This window comes from Aotus nancymaae, unplaced genomic scaffold, assembly GCF_030222135.1.
Source record: "Aotus nancymaae isolate 86718 unplaced genomic scaffold, 86718_ANA_hifiasm-v0.15.2.pri h1tg000041l, whole genome shotgun sequence".
NCBI lineage: Eukaryota > Metazoa > Chordata > Mammalia > Primates > Aotidae > Aotus > Aotus nancymaae.
This window is the reverse complement of record NW_026988455.1, coordinates 1,795,140-1,811,824: the sequence shown is the minus strand read 5'-3', so window position 1 is coordinate 1,811,824 and position 16,685 is coordinate 1,795,140. Positions and strand designations below refer to the sequence as shown.

At 36.4% G+C, this 16,685-nt stretch overlaps 1 protein-coding gene across 2 annotated transcripts in view; it reads left to right on the top strand.

Moving 5' to 3' along the window:
* The first annotated feature begins 11 nt into the window (after positions 1-11).
* The window catches only part of ALDH1A2 (aldehyde dehydrogenase 1 family member A2), a 160,060-nt gene continuing 143,386 nt past the window's right edge, over positions 12-16,685 (top strand). The window contains exon 1 of one of the 2 annotated variants that reach the window (XM_064361343.1): positions 12-594. The gene's annotated coding sequence lies outside the window, so the exon portion shown is untranslated. The remainder of the gene's footprint in view (positions 595-16,685) is intronic. The other variant, XM_021666206.2, reaches the window with a different exon arrangement.

The following is a 16,685-nucleotide window of genomic DNA, read 5'->3' as shown; positions in this document are numbered from 1 at the left end:
AGGCAGAAAGAAGCAAGAAGGCATCAAAACTTGAAAAGAGAAAGAACCTGAACAGATATTCAACAGAAAACATGGGAAAAGAGGGATGTGAAGCCAACAGCTGACATTGGGAATGTTCAGATCCTCGCTAATAATAGGAGAGTGCAAGGGGCCCATGGTGAGGGCCTAGGGGACTGGGGAAATCTAGCCCCTCATAAACTCTTCAAACTGACCCATCAGGGCTCCCTTCCAGTTCAACGGCTGACTCCAGGAGAAAGTGCTGGGAATGGAATCAAAAAGAAATGAAGGTTCAGATAAAAGTGGAGTGGGAGGAAGAAAGCCAGAATGTCACAGAAGGCAAGCCTTTATATATTTTTTAACATTAACTGAAAACAACAAGAAGGACCTTTGTGAAGTTTAAAGAACTACCTGAAGTTCTTTATTCTACACATTCATGAAAACAAAGTTGGCCAATCAAATTCACATAAAAATTAATAACAGAAAACTACTGAGGTCAAATTCTATACAAAATGAGTATAAGAAAATGAGATACTCATTTATTAGAAAAAAGAAGATAGCAACTTGACAATGGAGGAAACTAACATAATTGTCGAGGTGAGAAGTAATTCATACTTGAGCCATTGCTATAGGGTCAGAATTGAAAAAATGAAAAATGTAAGAGGCATTGGATAAATATAATTTCTAGGATCTAAGAGAAGGACTATATTTGGAAGACTACATGGATTGTAAATCTCTCTTGGGTAGGTACTGTGTCATAGGAAGGGGTATAGTGTTATTGTCTAGAGAATGCCCTCCCCTCCCCTCCCCTCCTTCTTTCCCTTTTTTTTTTTTTTTTTTTTAGATCAGGTCTTGCTTTGTGACTCATGCAACCTCAGCCTTCCAAGGAGCTGGAACTACAGGTGTGTGCCACCATGCCCGCCTAATTTTTTTAAAAAAAAAATTTGTATCTTCCTAACCATGAACATGGAATGTTTCTCCATCTGTTTGTGTCCTCTCTTATTTCGTTGAGCAGTGGTTTGTAGTTCTCCTTGAAGAGGTCCTTCACGTTCCTTGTTAGTTGTATTCCTAGGTATTTTATTCTCTTTGTAGCAATTGTGAATGGCAGTTCATTCTTGATTTGGCTCTCTTTAAGTCTGTTATTGGTGTATAGGAATGCTTGTGATTTTTGCACATTGATTTTGTATCCTGAGACTTTGCTGAAGTTGCTTATCAGTTTCAGGAGATTTTGGGCTGAGATGATGGGGTCTTCTAGATATACAATCATGTCGTCTGCAAATAGAGACAATTTGACTTCCTCCTTTCCTATTTGAATACCCTTTATTTCTTTTTCTTGTCTGATTGCTCTGGCTAGAACTTCCAGTACTATACTCAATAGGAGTGGTGAGAGAGGGCATCCTTGTCTAGTGCCAGATTTCAAAGGGAATGCTTCCAGTTTTTGCCCATTCAGTATGATATTGGCTGTTGGTTTGTTGTAAATAGCTTTTATTATTTTGAGATACGTTCCGTCATTATCTAGTTTATTGAGGGTTTTTAGCATAAAGGGCTGTTGAATTTTGTCGAAGGCCTTCTCTGCATCAATTGAGATAATCATGTGGTTTTTGTCTTTGGTTCTGTTTATGTGGTGAATTATGTTTATAGACTTGCGTATGTTGAACCAGCCTTGCATCCCCGGGATGAATCCTACTTGATCATAGTGGATAAGCTTTTTGATGTGCTGTTTCAATCGGCTTGCCAGTATTTTATTGAAGATTTTTGCATCTATGTTCATCATGGATATTGGCCTGTAGTTTTCTTTTCTTGTTGAGTCTCTGCTGGGTTTTGGTATCAGGAAATAGAAATTCCATTTCACCCAGCAATCGCATTACTGGGTATATATCCAAAGGATTATAAATCGTTCTACTATAAGGAACATGCACACAAATGTTCATTGCAGCACAGTTTACCATAGCAAAGACCTGGAACCAACCCAAATGCCCATCGATGATAGACTGGACAGGGAAAATGTGGCACATATACACCATGGAATGTTATGCAGCCATCAAAAACGATGAGTTCGTGTCCTTTGTAGGGACATGAATGAACCTGGAAACCATCATTCTCAGCAAACTGACACAAGAACAGAAAATCAAACACCACATGTTCTCACTCATAGGTGGGTGTTGAACAATGAGAACGCATGGACACAGGGAGGGGAGCACTATACACTGGGGTCTGTTGGGGGGAAATAGGGGAGGGACAGTGCGGGGTGGGGAGTTGGGGAGAGAGAGCATGGGGAGAAATGCCAGATATAGGTGATGGGGAGGAAGGCAGCAAATCACACTGCCAAGTGTGTACCTATGCAACAATTTTGCATGTTCTTCACATGTACCCCAAAACCTAAAATACAATTTAAAAAAATTCAAAAAAAATTTGTAGAGCTGGGGTCTCTGTGTTTTGCTCAGGCTGTTCTTGAACTCCTGGGCTCATTTGATCCTACTGCTTTGACCTCCCAAAGGGCTGGGATTACAGATATGAACCATTGCTCCTGACCTAGAGAAATTTCTATGTGCCAGGCACTTTCCTGATACATGTAATTAACATTTTGAAATTAAAATTTTATAGTATATGTAAATAATATATGTATTTATTGTTATATATACATTTTCTATTCTAATAATAAATTTTTAGATTATTGTAAGATTATTCCAAAAGTAATATATAAACATATTAAAGTATTTAATTCATTAATTCTGTTAATTTTCCCAACAGCCTTAGGAAGCAGATGCTCCTATTATCTCCACTTTATAGATTATGAAACTAAGAACAAGAAGGTTAATTCATTTGCCCATAGTCACTCAGAAAACAAGTTGAAGAGCTGGATTTGAACACAGGTAGTTTTGCTACAGAGTCAGAATGACATCTGGAACAATTACTTAATAGTTGTGTGATCTCTGCCAATTGTAGCTCTAAGTCTCACTTTTTCCATCATTTTTATAAAGTGGGAATAAGAATCTACAAATTTAGTGGAAAGAATGAAATGAGAAATTGTAGGAAGAGCAGTGCTCACTATCTGTTTAGGTCTCCTTGCCAGACTAGGAAAAATGTTCTGCAGACCCATGATATTCCTTTGCCTTATATCTTTTCCCCTCCTTTTTTTGTCTATTTAAAGTCTACCTACCCTTCCACATTATTTTCTTAAAGCTTCCTTGACTACACAAGCACTAAATTATCTCTTTCTCAGAAAATATACCTCTTAGAGTTTGTGAAGAATAGTTTAGAACCAAATACTTTGATTCATCTCTATATTAATCCTATTTCATCTGCATGATTCAGACTCATCAGAGCAGTGCCATATATTGAGCACCACATGATAAATAGAGCCAGGCTTGACACATGCTCTGTAATGAAGGCACAGTCCCACTGCTAGTCAGCTATCTGATTGTGATCATGTACCAAATAAGTTTCTTCATCTATAAAGTTAGAATAAAAACCAATGTCCTGATGCAAATGAGTTTTATAAAGTATAAAGTGACATGCAAATGTCACGTTATGATTAAATGCTGATAACTTATTAAAAATGTTAAAAATAGGGCTGGGAGTAGTGGCTCATGCCTGTAATCCCAGCACTTTGGGAGGTTGTAGTGGGTGGATTGCTCAACATTTTGAGACCAACCTGGGTATGGTAAAATCCCATCTCTCCAAAAAAAAAAAAAATTAGCCTGGCATAATGGCACATGACTACAGTCCCAGCTACTCAGGAGACTGAGGTGAAAGGATCACTTGAGCCCAGAAGGTCGGAGCTGCAGTGAGCCAGGATTGTGCCACTGCACTGCAGCCTGGGTAATCAAGCAAGACTCGGTCTCAAACAAAACAAAACAAAACAAAAAACTTAAAATGTTTGTTAGTGAAAAAAATGAAAAAAGGACCTCTGAAAATTATCTCCTCTGTAAAAGCAAAAGGAACACTGGCAGAAATGGTCAGAATCAGCTTTTTTAGAACTCTAAAAATTAACGAGATTTGCAGCAATTCAGGTAAGCATTTAAGAAAAATGGACAAATCGCAGTAAGAACAGCAGGCTTTGTGGCATTTTAATATGGACCGTTTTCATCCCTCTTAACAGCTATATGGTAGTCTTAAAAACCAACAGCCCACAATGATGCTAAAAAGCAGACCTGGTGGGCACTAGCAATGGGAGTATGGGGTTCTTCCAAATCCCATTCCCAGAATATTGTTTTTTAATTTTTTTTCTGTGGTTTTCTGGCTAACTTTGATGCTCTGTACAAACAAGAAGTGAAGATAAAAGTGGAGTTGTAACTTTTAGGACGAATGGTAAAGGCATGCCACCAACAAGCATATAGAGCCCCTAGGCAAAGACTGGGAGACTTACTGGTTCCAGGCATCTAAGGAAGTTTATTTCCAAACAATGGCTGACCACTGAGGTAACTAAGCAGAGACTTCAGTGGCCATACACAACAAATAATATGGACTTTACAGAATTAGTTAGAAAGGTTATCAAACAAACAACAATAAATATTGATGAAGGGAGATAATCTGGTTTCCAGAATTTTTGTATTATGTTATTTGAAATGTCCAGTTTGCAACAAAAAAATTATTGGATGTGCACAAAAACCCCAAGAAAGTGTGGTATATAAATGAGAGATGATTAGAAACTTTCCCTTAAGGAAGCCCAAACATTAGCCTTATCAGACAAAGATTTTGAATCAGCTATTTAAAATATATACAAAGAACTAAAGGAAATAATGTCTAAAGAACTAAAAGAAAATGTGAAAGTGACATCTTAACAAATACAGAATATTGATGATGATAGAAATGATAAAAAACCAAATAGAAATTCTGAAGTTAAAAATTACAATAACTAAAATGAAAAATTTACTTGAATCAACAGCATATTTGAGCAGGTAGAAGAGTCAGCAAACTTGAAAATAAATCAATTGTGATTATTCAGCCTGAAGAACAGAAAGAGAAAAAATATAAAGAAAATGAACAAAGCCTCAGAAACAGGTGGACGCAATCAACCATGCTAGCATATGCATAACAGGAGGTCAAGGAGAGAAGGAGAAAGAGAAAGGGGCAGAGAGCATATTTAAGAAATGTCTCAAAACTTCTCAAATTTGTTGAAAATCATTAATATATGCATCAAAGAAGTTGAACAAAGTCCAAGTAGGATAAACTCAAAGAGATCCACATCTAGATACATAATTAAACTGTCAGAAGACAAAGCAGCAAGACAGAAGTGATTCATGGTGTCCAAGTTAGTCTCAAAAAGATGGATGGCTGTTGTCTCATCAGAAACCAGGGAGGCCAAAAGACAATGGAATGACTTATTGAAAATTCTGAAAGAAAACAAACATTTTCTATCAACTAAGAATTCTTTATCTGGAAAAAATATCCTTCAAAAATGAAGAAAAAATTAAGATATCCCCAGATAAATAAAAACTGAGAATCTGTTGTTAGAAGATATGCCCTACAAAATATACTGAAGGGAATCGTCCATACTAAAATGGACAGATACTAGTTATATCAATCCACATGAAGAAATAAAAAACCCTTATAAAGTCAAACTAAATAGGAAAATATACAAGATGTATTTTTTGTTTGGAAGTCATTTTTTTCCCATCTGGTTTTTAAAGGCAGCTGTCTAATTCAATAATTAAAAATCCATATTAATGGGCATACAACATATGCATATGTAATTTCTGTGAAAATAACAGCACAAAAAAGAGAGAAGAGAATAAAGCTATACATGAACAAAGTTTTTTGTTTGCTAATAAAATCATACTGGTATTAATCTGAACATCATTGTTATAAATTAAGATGTTAATTCTAATCCCTTGGACAACCACTAAAAAATAATTTTAAAATATAGTATAAAGGAATTAAAATGGTACAATAAAAAGTATCTACTTAACACAAAAGTATGAAGGGATGGAGGGATAAAGTAAGAAAGGAAGGCATAAGACATACGGAAAACAAATAGCAAAATGGCAGATGTGAATCCTATCTTATCAGTAATTACATTAAAATTAATAGATTAAGCAGTCCAATCAGAAGGCAGAGAATTGGCAGAATAAATTAAAACATGAACCAACTGTGTGCTGTCTACAGGAGATATACTTTAGATTTAAAGTCATAGGTTGAAAGTAAAAGGATGAAAAAAGATACATCATGCAAATAGTAATAAAAACAGAGCTGAAGCAACTATAGTAATATCAGGTGCAATGGACTAAATGCTTATGTTCCCTCCAAATTTATATTTTGAAATCCTAACCCTCAAGGTTATGGTATCAAGAGATAGGGCCTTTGAGAGGTATCATAGCATGAGGGTAGCATCTTCATGAATGGAATCAATGCCCTTAAAAAAGAGACCACAGAGAGAACCCCCTCACATTTTCCACTATGTGAAGACACAGCAAGAAGACAGTTTTCTATTTCAAACCAAGAAGTAGACTCTCAGCAGACACTGAGTCTGCTGGTGCCTTGATCTTGGACTTTCTAGCCTCTAGAACTGTGATAATTAAGCTTCTCTTGATTATAAGCTACTTAGTTGTGAACATTGCAGATACTAGGATGAAATCACTTTTTTTGTCAGACCCTAAAGAAATAAAGCCCGAGAGAATGAAGGAGGAGAGTTAATGCTTGCATTTCTAAGATAAAGTCTGCTTCAACAACTTTCTGAAATGACCTCACGAGGGTCATTTCTTTAGGGTTGTGGAAATTTAGATAAGACACTCTCAAAAGAACACCTGCCCAGTAATAGCATCTCCACCAATGAACTGTCAACTGTGCATTTGAGTATTCAAAACCAATAAACTCTGTTTCCAAGTAGTTTATGTGAACTTCTCTTTTGCCAATCAAAGTTTTTTTTTACTCTCCTCCTCTTCAGGCATATATGTGGCTTGGCATAGATGTGTATCTTATAATCCTCATTCTAATTCTCAAATAAATTTAACATCTTTGGAGACATTTTTCTCTGATGTTTTATGTTTTTTTTTCCTTTCTTTCTTTTCTTTTTTTTTGGTTCACACAGTCTAGGACCCAGGTCTAAAAGGACTAAGACATTACAGAAATTAGACTTTAAGGAAAAATTGTTGCTGGAGACAAAGAAGAATATTTTATAATGATGAAATTATCAGTCCATCAAGAAGGCATAATAAGTGTAAGCAAATATTTATTTAACAATAGAGTCCCATGTCCCTACAAAGGACGCGAACTCCTCATTTTTAATGGCTGCATAATATTCCATGGTGTATATGTGCCACATTTTTCCTGTCCAGTCTATCATCGATGGGCATTTGGGTTGGACCTGGAAACCATCATTCTCAGCAAACTGACACAAGAACACAAAACCAAACACCACATGTTCTCACTCATAGGAGGGTGTTGAACAATGAGAACACATGGACACAGGGAGGGGAGCACTATACACGGGGGTCTGTTGCGGGGGAGTGGGGGGGACAGCGGGGTGGGGGAGGTTTGGGAGGGATAGCATGGGGAGAAATGCCAGATATGGGTGAGGGGGAGGGAGGCAGCAAATCACACTGCCATGAATGCACCTATGCAACAACTTTCCATGTTTTTCACATGTACCCCAAAACCTAAAATGCAATAATAAAAAAAAAAAACATAATCTGAGAAAAATAAAAAGAACCCCTTTAATACAAAAAAAAAAAAAAAAAAAATAGAGTCCCAAAATATATCAAGAAAAACTGACAGAATCCAAGAGAGAGATACACATTTCAACAATAATATTTGAAGATGGCCAGGTGCAGTGGCTCATGCCTGTAATCCCAGTGCTTTGGGAGGCCAAGGTGGGCAGATCACAAGGTCAGGAGTTCAAGACCAGCCTTGCCAACATAGTGAAACCCCGTCTCTACTAAAAATACAAAACTTACCCAGGCATGATGGTGGGTGCCTGTAGTCCTAGCTACTTGGGAGGCTGAGGCAGAAGAATCACTTGAAGTTGGGAGTCAGAGGTTGCAGTGAGCTGAGATCGCATCCCTGCACTCCAGCCTGGGTGACACAGCAAGACTCTGTCTCAAATAATAATAACAATAATAATAATAATTTAAGATATCAGTACCTCACCTTCAATAATGAATGCAACAACTAGAAAGAAATCAGCAAAGAAAAAGAAGACTTGAACAACACTATGAACAACTAGAACTAACAAACATTTATAGAACACTGAACCCAGCAACAGACTACACATTCTTCTCAACTGGACATGGAATGTTGTCCAGGATAGACACTATGTTAGGTCACAAAACAAGTCATAATAAATTTTAAATGACTGAAAGCATACAACAAAATATGCTCATCCAACACACTGGAATGAAATTAGAGATCAGTAATACAAGAAAATTTGAGGAATTAGAGATCAGTAATATAAGAAAATCTGGGGAATTCACAAAAATTGTAGATCAAATATATATCTTTTTACAAATTTCAACTTTTATTTTAGATTTGGGGGTATAAGTGCAGATTTGTTTGAGGAATATATTGCATGTTGCTGAGGTTTGGGGCGTGGATGATCCTGCACTCAGGTAGCGAGCATAGCACCTGATAGGTAATTTTTAGCCCGTTTCCTCCTTCCTCCCTCCCTGCAATAGTCTCCAGTGTCTATGCTCCTATCTTTATGTCCATGTGTACTCAACGTTTAGCTCCATTTATAAGTGAGACCATGCAATAGTTGGATCTTCAATGAAGCTGACAAAAATGAATAATGGGGTAAGGACTCCTTATTCAATAAATGGTGGTGGGATAACTGGTAGCCATATGTAGAAGAATGAAATAGGACCCCTACCTTTTACCATATAAAAATTAACTCAAGTTGAATTAAAAAGTTAAATGTAAAACCTCAAACTATAAAAATTCTAGAAGAAAACCTAGGAAGTACCCTTCTCAATATTAACCTTGGCCAAGAATTTATGCCTAAGTCTCCAAAAGCAGTTACAGCAAAAACAAAAATTGATAAATGAGACCTAATTAAACTAAAGAGCTTCTGCACAGCAAAAGAAACTACAGGCAGAGTAAACAGACAACCCACAGAATGAGAGAGAATATTCACAAACTATGTATCCAACAAAGGTCTAATATTCAGAACCTATAACGAACTTAAATAAATCAACAAGGAAAAAACAACCCCATTTTAAAAATGGGCAAAGGACATGAACAGACACTTTTCAAAAGAAGATAGACAAGTAGCCAACAAAACCCATTTAAAAAATGCGCATCAACACTAGCACAATGAGATACCATCTTTCATACCAGTCAGAATGATTGTCATTAAAAAGTCAAAAAATAACAGGTGCTGGTGAGGCTGTGGAAAAAAGGGAATGCTTATACAGTGTTGGTGGTAATGCAAATTAATTCAGTCACTGTGGAAACCAGTTTGGAGATTTCTTGAAGAACTAAAAACAGAACTACCATTGGACCCAGGAAACCCATTGCTGGATATAGATCCAAAGGAAAATAAATTGTCTACCAAAAAAAAAAAAAAAAAAAAAAAAAAAACAACCACATGGACATGTACGTTCACTCATTACAGAGCTATTCACAATAAATAGCAAGCAAAGATGTGAAATAAACCTAGGTGCCCATCAACAGTGGAGTGGATAAAGAAAATGTGAGATATATATAGCCACAACATGGAATACAACACAACCATAAATAAAGATCAAAATCATGTCCTTTCAGCAACATATATGCAGCTGGCAGCTATTATCCTAAACAATACACTTCTTAATAATCAGTGGGTCAAAGAAGAAATTACAGGGATGTTGGAATACCTTGAGATGAAGGAAAACCAAATCACAACATAAAACTTATGGAATGTAGTGAAAATATAGAGAAACTTATAACTATAAATATTAAAAAAAGAGAAAGACCTCAAATTAATAATTTAACTTTCCATCTTAAGAAAGTAGAAAAACAAGATTAAACTAAACATGACACAAATACAAGGAAGGAAATAATAAAGATTAGAGCAAAATAAGTGAAATGGAGAGCACCAAAACTAGAGAAAATCTGTGAAACCCAAAGTTGGTTCTTTGAAAAAAAATCATAACATTGACAAACCATTAAGTAGAATGACCAAGAAAAAGAACCAAATTATTAAAATCAGGATGAAAATAAACATTATTACTGAGCTCACAGAAGTAAAAGCATTTTAATTTGATGATCAGTCATAAAATTAATGAACAAATTCCTAGAAAGCCACAAACTACCAAAACTGATTCATAAATAGTAAATATAAATAGACCTATAACAAATTGAGATTGAGCTAGTATTAAAAATCAAATAAACAAACCTCCCACAAAGAAAAGCCTAGAACCAGAGGACTTCATTAGTGAATTCTACAAATCATTTAAGGAAGATTAACACCAATCTTTCACCAACTCTTCTAAAAAAAGAGGAGGGAAGATTTCTCAAGTCATTTTATGACACCGATATTATCCTGATACCAAAACTACACAAAGACATCAAGAGGAAAAAAAACTATAGGCCAATATCCTTTAGGAATATAGATACAAAACTTCTCAAAAGTGCTAGTATGTTAAGTCCAGAAACACATGAAAAGGATTTATCTCAGGAATACAAGGTAGTTTAAAATATTAAAAATCAATCAATGTAATGAACTATATTAATAGAATTAAAAAACCCAAAAGCTCACTATTATCTCAATAGAGGCAGAAAAAGCATTTGATAAAATCTAACATAATAAAAATCTTTGATATTGTGTAATAAAAGTACTCAACAAACAAGGAACAGAAGGGACATTTATCGATTTGACAAAGAACATCCCTGAAAAACCCACAGCTAATATCATACTAATTATGAAAGACTACAGTTTTTCCCCCTAAGTTCAAGAATAAGATGGAATGTCTACTCTTGCCATTTCAATCAACAGCATACTGGAGAGTCTAGCCAGAGTAACCAGGCAAGAAAAAGAAATAAAAGGCATCCAGATTGTAAAAGAAGCAGCAAAACTCTCTGTATTCACAGACAATATGATCCTGTACGTGGAAAAGTTAATGGATTATGCACTGAAAAAAATCTATTAAACACGTCCAGCAAGTTTGAAGGTATAAAATCAACATTAAAAATCAGTTATATTTCTATATACAATCTATAAACAATTTGATGATGATAATGAGTTCAATTTACAATAGCAACAAAAATAATTAAATGTTTGGGGATACATTTAACAAGTGCAAGACCTGTGTATTGAAAACTACAAAACACCGTTAAAACAAACTAAAGACCCAAATAGGAAAGACATTCTATGTTCATAAATTAAAAGATATAACATTAAGATGGCAATACTCCTTGATTGATCTACAGATTCAACACAATCCCTATCAATATGTAGGTTTTTTGAGCAAAACTTACAAGCAGATTCCAAAGTTCACATGATAATGCAAGTGACCCAGAATAGGCAAAACAATTTTGAAAAAGACCAAAGTTGGAGGACTCACATTTCTAAACTTCAAAACTTACTTCAAAGCTACAGTAATCAAAATAGCATGGGATAAAGATAGATAAATGGAGACTGAGGATAAGGATAAGACACATAAATCAGTGGAAAAGAATTGAGATTCTAGAAATAAACCCACATATCTATGGCCAACTGATTTTTGATAAGGGTTTCAAGACAACTGAATGGAGGAAAGAATAGGCTTTTCAACAAATGGTGCTGAGACAGTTGGATATTCACATGCAAAAAAATAAAGTTAGTCCCTATCTCACTTTGCCTACAAAATGAGTGATAGACTTGTATGTAAGTGTTAAAACTATAATAATCTAGGAAGAGAATATGGGATTAAATCTTCGTGAACTTGGATTTTGGACAAGATTTCTGAGATATAATAGCAAAAGCACAATAGACAAAAGAAAAATAGATAAATATCACCAAAATTCGAAACTTTTTGCATCAAAGAACACTATCAAGAAAGTGAAAAGACAACTCATAGAATGAGAGAAAATACTTGAAAATCTTATATCTAATAAGGATTTAATATCCAGAATATATAAATAACTCTTAAAAATTATCAATAAAAAGGTGCCCCAATTTAAGAATGGACAAAGGATTTGAATAGATATTTCTGTAAAGAAAATATACAAATGGCTAATCATTAAAAAGATGCTCAACATCATTAATTGTTAGAGAAATGCAAATCAAGACCACAATGAGATGGCATTTTACTAGCACTATGATGGTGATATGGTTTGTTTGTGTCCCCACCCAAATCTCATCTTAAATTGTAGTTCCCATAATCCCCACATGTCGTGGGGGGGTGCCCAGTGGGAGGTAATTGAATCATGAGGGCAGTTACCCCCATGCTGCTGTTTTCGTGATAGTGAGTGAGTTCTCACGAGATCTGATGGTTTTATAAGGGGCTTTTCCCCTTTTGCTGGGCACTTCTCCTTGCTGCCGCCATGTGAAGAACAATGCATTTGCTTCCCCTTCCATTGTGATTATAAGTTTCCTGAGGCCTCCCCAGCCCTGCAGTACTGTGGGTCAATTAAACCTCTTTCATTTCTAAATCACCTAGTCTCAGGTATGTTTTTATCAGCAACATGAGAATGAACTAATATAGATGGCTATAATCACAAAAATGGATAATAATAAGTGTTAGCAAAGATACGGGGAAATTGGAGCCTCAAACATTGCTGGTGGAAGACAAATGATGCAGCCCTCTTGGAAAACAGTCTGGAAGTTCCTTAATAACTTAAACATAGAGCTACCATATGACCTGGCCATTCCACATCTAGGTCTCTACCCAAGAGAACTGAAAATACATGTCCACACACATATTTGTACACAAATATTTAAAAGAATATTATTCATAATAGCTGAAAAGTGGAAATGACCCAAATGCCCATCAATTGATAATAGATAAACAAAATGTGGTATTGTCAAAGAATTATTCAGCAATAAAGGAGGGATGAACCTCAAAATATTATGCTAAGTGAAAGAAACCAGTCACAAAAAGCCACATATTGTATGATTCCTTTGGTATGAAATATCCAGAACAGGTAAATCCATAGAGACAGGAAGCAGATCAGGGGACAGGGAAGGGGAGATGTGAGGTGATTCTAATGTGTACAGATTTCTTTTGAAACTGATAAAAATGTTTGGGAATTAAGGAGTGATGACAGTTGTATGATTTGGGGTGTATACTAAAAATAACTAAATTCTATATAAGAGTGAACTTTATGGTATGCGAATTATATCTCAGTTTTTAAAAATACTTATTGATGGATGGCTTAGACCACCTATTACTAATTAATCCACTTCCAAATATGTGTCCTTCAATGTCCAAAGGCACCTTGAATGTCTCTGTTTCAATGGAAAAAGTGCCTGGTGTATAGCCTGCCTTTAGAATATCTCTGAGATCAAAGCCTCCCTCCGCTCTGTCTGTGAGTTTCAAGTCAGTGTCTGCTCAGATGTGCAACCAAGGTAAGCCCATATTGAATACAGAGTAATTGGACTGGCTGCAATGGGAACACTGATTGCTCAGGGTCAGGTAAAGGTGGGCAGAAACACGTTAAGCATTTGGTTTGGGAGTGTGCTGCAAGTCCAGTACACACCTGTGGCTCCAGCAGTCAGGAAACCTTGTCCGAGAGGCACCTTCCTGTCAGAGCAGGGCAGGAGCAGTGGAGCCAAAACAAAGTCCAAAACATCACTTTATTAAGGAAGGCTAGAAGCCAGAACAAAATCAAAGAAAAAACACACTTAGGTAAATACAGAGCACAGGAGAAGGACCTGAAATGAGGGATGTGGACAGATGTACTAAAAACCAAATGTTATTTACCACGGGAAAAGTACAAAGAACACTAAGTTTGGAGTGGATACCTTTTTTACTATTAACTTGGGGTCATCTTAGGCAGTAAACACTGAGCCTCAGTGTTTTCATTCTGAATTGGAGAGATTGGACTAAATAATCCCTGAGAATTCTTTTAGCCTTTTGTTACTAAATTACAAACCACAGACTTGAGAGCCAGACAGCTTGGGTTGAGGATGTGACTCTTCCATTTACCTACATGGGTGACTTTGGGAAAGTCACTTAAGTTTTCTGTGCCTTAGTTTCTTATCTACAAAATGGTAATGGTTATAACACCTGTAACTGTTGTGAAGAATAATTAAATAAATATAAGTAAAGCACTTAAAATAATGCCTGGCACACTCGGTACACCTTAGCTATTGTTACTTACCTTCTGCAGTTCCAAACAATTCCTCTGCCAGAATTAAAGTAGCACTGAGGACAACTCGCCTTCTATTGTGTTCCTTTCTGAGACTTACTGCAAAGAAGGCATATGAAAGATAAGGAGGAAATCTCTGTTCCCAAAGCACCATGCTGAGAGAGTACCCTATATGGAGGCAGAGAAGTCAGGGATTCCTTATAATTGACTTGGAGAAATATCTTAAATTGGTGTCATTTGCTAATAGTTCTTTGATGTTGCCTAATTATTTTAAGAAGCCAATTACCAATAGATGCCAAATTTGGTTATAGCAGGCAACATGCTAAGTGAAATAAGGTATGAAAAAATGGTCTCATTTCGGGGTCTAAGAGTTAAAAGAGAGAAGGATGTCTTTGTGCATGGAAAATGAGAGACTCATATCCAGCCTTTTTGAACAAAAAAATTTGTCTGGACTTATAGGGGTCATCCTGTCAGCATGATGAGGTTTGAGTTTGTCAACTAAAATTTTAATGAACTTTTAGAGTAGCAGACTTAAAAAAGCAGCTTATTTCTAAAATGTTGCTGCATGTTGCCGTTTTGAACAATGCCCAATGTTACTAAAAGAACTTGCCAGCATGTGCTCGAGTCTCTTTCTCATATCATACTTTTGAACTATCTTAAAGAATGTAAACCACTCATATTTCCAGCCCTCACTTTTATTTTTTGGTGTCTTTATTTCATGAAACTGAATGAATGAATATGCCAGGACATGAGAGTTAAGAGGATTAGGAGAAACATTGTAGATCAAAAACAAGAGCAGTAACAGCAACAACAAAATGTATTTAACAATTCCAAACCAACAGTAAAGAGTCCATGCCGGTTTCACATACGCACTTTCAAAGTATTATCTTTGACCAAGGCACGTTCATATACTTTCCTGGAAATTCCACCTCTGACCCAAGATGCTAAGCTTCTCAACTGTTTATGTGGGTCTTCCTTAAGTAACCATGCAAATATTACTGACATTCAGGGAGACAGTTAGCTAAACTGAATAGAACTAATGTCACAGTCCCAAAACATTTAAATTTATGGCACAAATACATTTTAAAAAACAAATAGAAAAACCTTTAAAATGGAACCAGGTTTGGATACTACACCAAAGGCTTGCGAGATTTCTCCAGCATGAACTCAGAAGAAGAGAATGAAACTAGGGATTGACAAAATTAAAATACTTGCCTGGGGAGATGACCTGGAAATGAGAAGAAGTGCAAGAAACTTGCCAGGTTTATTCTGGAGGAAAAAGAATAGAATGTCATTGTCTTGAACTGTTTAAAAGGCTTTGATGTGGATGACAAAGTAGGTGCATTTCCTATTGGTCCAGAGACAGGGCTAGAACCAGTGGGTGGAATTTACAAGGAAGCATGTTTCAGGTCATTTTTAGGAATGTAACATTTTTGGCCTGTGCCATGCTTGCCTTCGATTTAGATGACAAAGATCTGTGACCCATCCATTTAGAAGGACTAGGAGCTCCCGTCTTCCCAGTGGGTTTGGAGGTGGCTCGAGGCTGTCATCCTCATCCCCACTTCTCTGACCAGCTCTGTATGTGCTCCCAAGTCTGCCCTTGCTGCTGCTGCTGTCAATGCAGGCACTTCTTTGCCATCGCTTCCTTGAGAACTCTGCTTTTCCCAAGCTACAGTAGAATCATCTCCCCAGAGGAGTACAACTCTTTTGAGCAATCTTAGACTGCTAAGTCTAAACAACCTGGATTGTTTACTGCTGTTTTCTACATGAGAAAAGCCAAGGGTTGGTCCTTGCTTTAATCCGATCCTATATAAACTATGAGGGGCAGAAACTCCTCGAAAATACCTAGTATTTGAATGTCACTGTCTTAATCTACAAGGGCTGCCATATCAAAATATCATAGACTGGATGGCTTTACCTGTGGGAAACTTATTTTCCCACAGTTCTGGACACTAGAAGCCCAAGATTAAGGCTCCAGCCAATTCTGTCTCTGTTTCTGCTGAGGCCTCTCTTTGTGGCTTGCAGACTTCTTGCTATGTTCCTCACACGGCCTTTCCTCCATGAGTACAAGGAGACAGAGAGAGAGAGCTCTCTGGTGACTGTTCTTTTAAAGACACAAATCTGACGGAATCAAGATCTCAATCTTACGATGTCATTTAGCCTAATTACTTCCTTGGAGGCCCCATCTCTAAATACAGCACACTAGGAGATAAGGCAATAGGAGGGACACTGGGAACACAAACATTCAGTCCCTAACACTCACCCTTTCCAAGTTTCTAGTGCTGATTCAGATTCCCGTTTTAATGTTTACATCCCATTGTCATCAAGGATCTAATTATCATCTTACCTAGAGTTCATTTTACTTATCTTTGTAATTTTTTTGTCCAGTATAAAACCAGAAATTCTACGATGATCTTTCCTTCTCAAGATCTTTAACTTAATCACACCAGCAAAGCCCATTTAAGTTACATTTTTCCCAT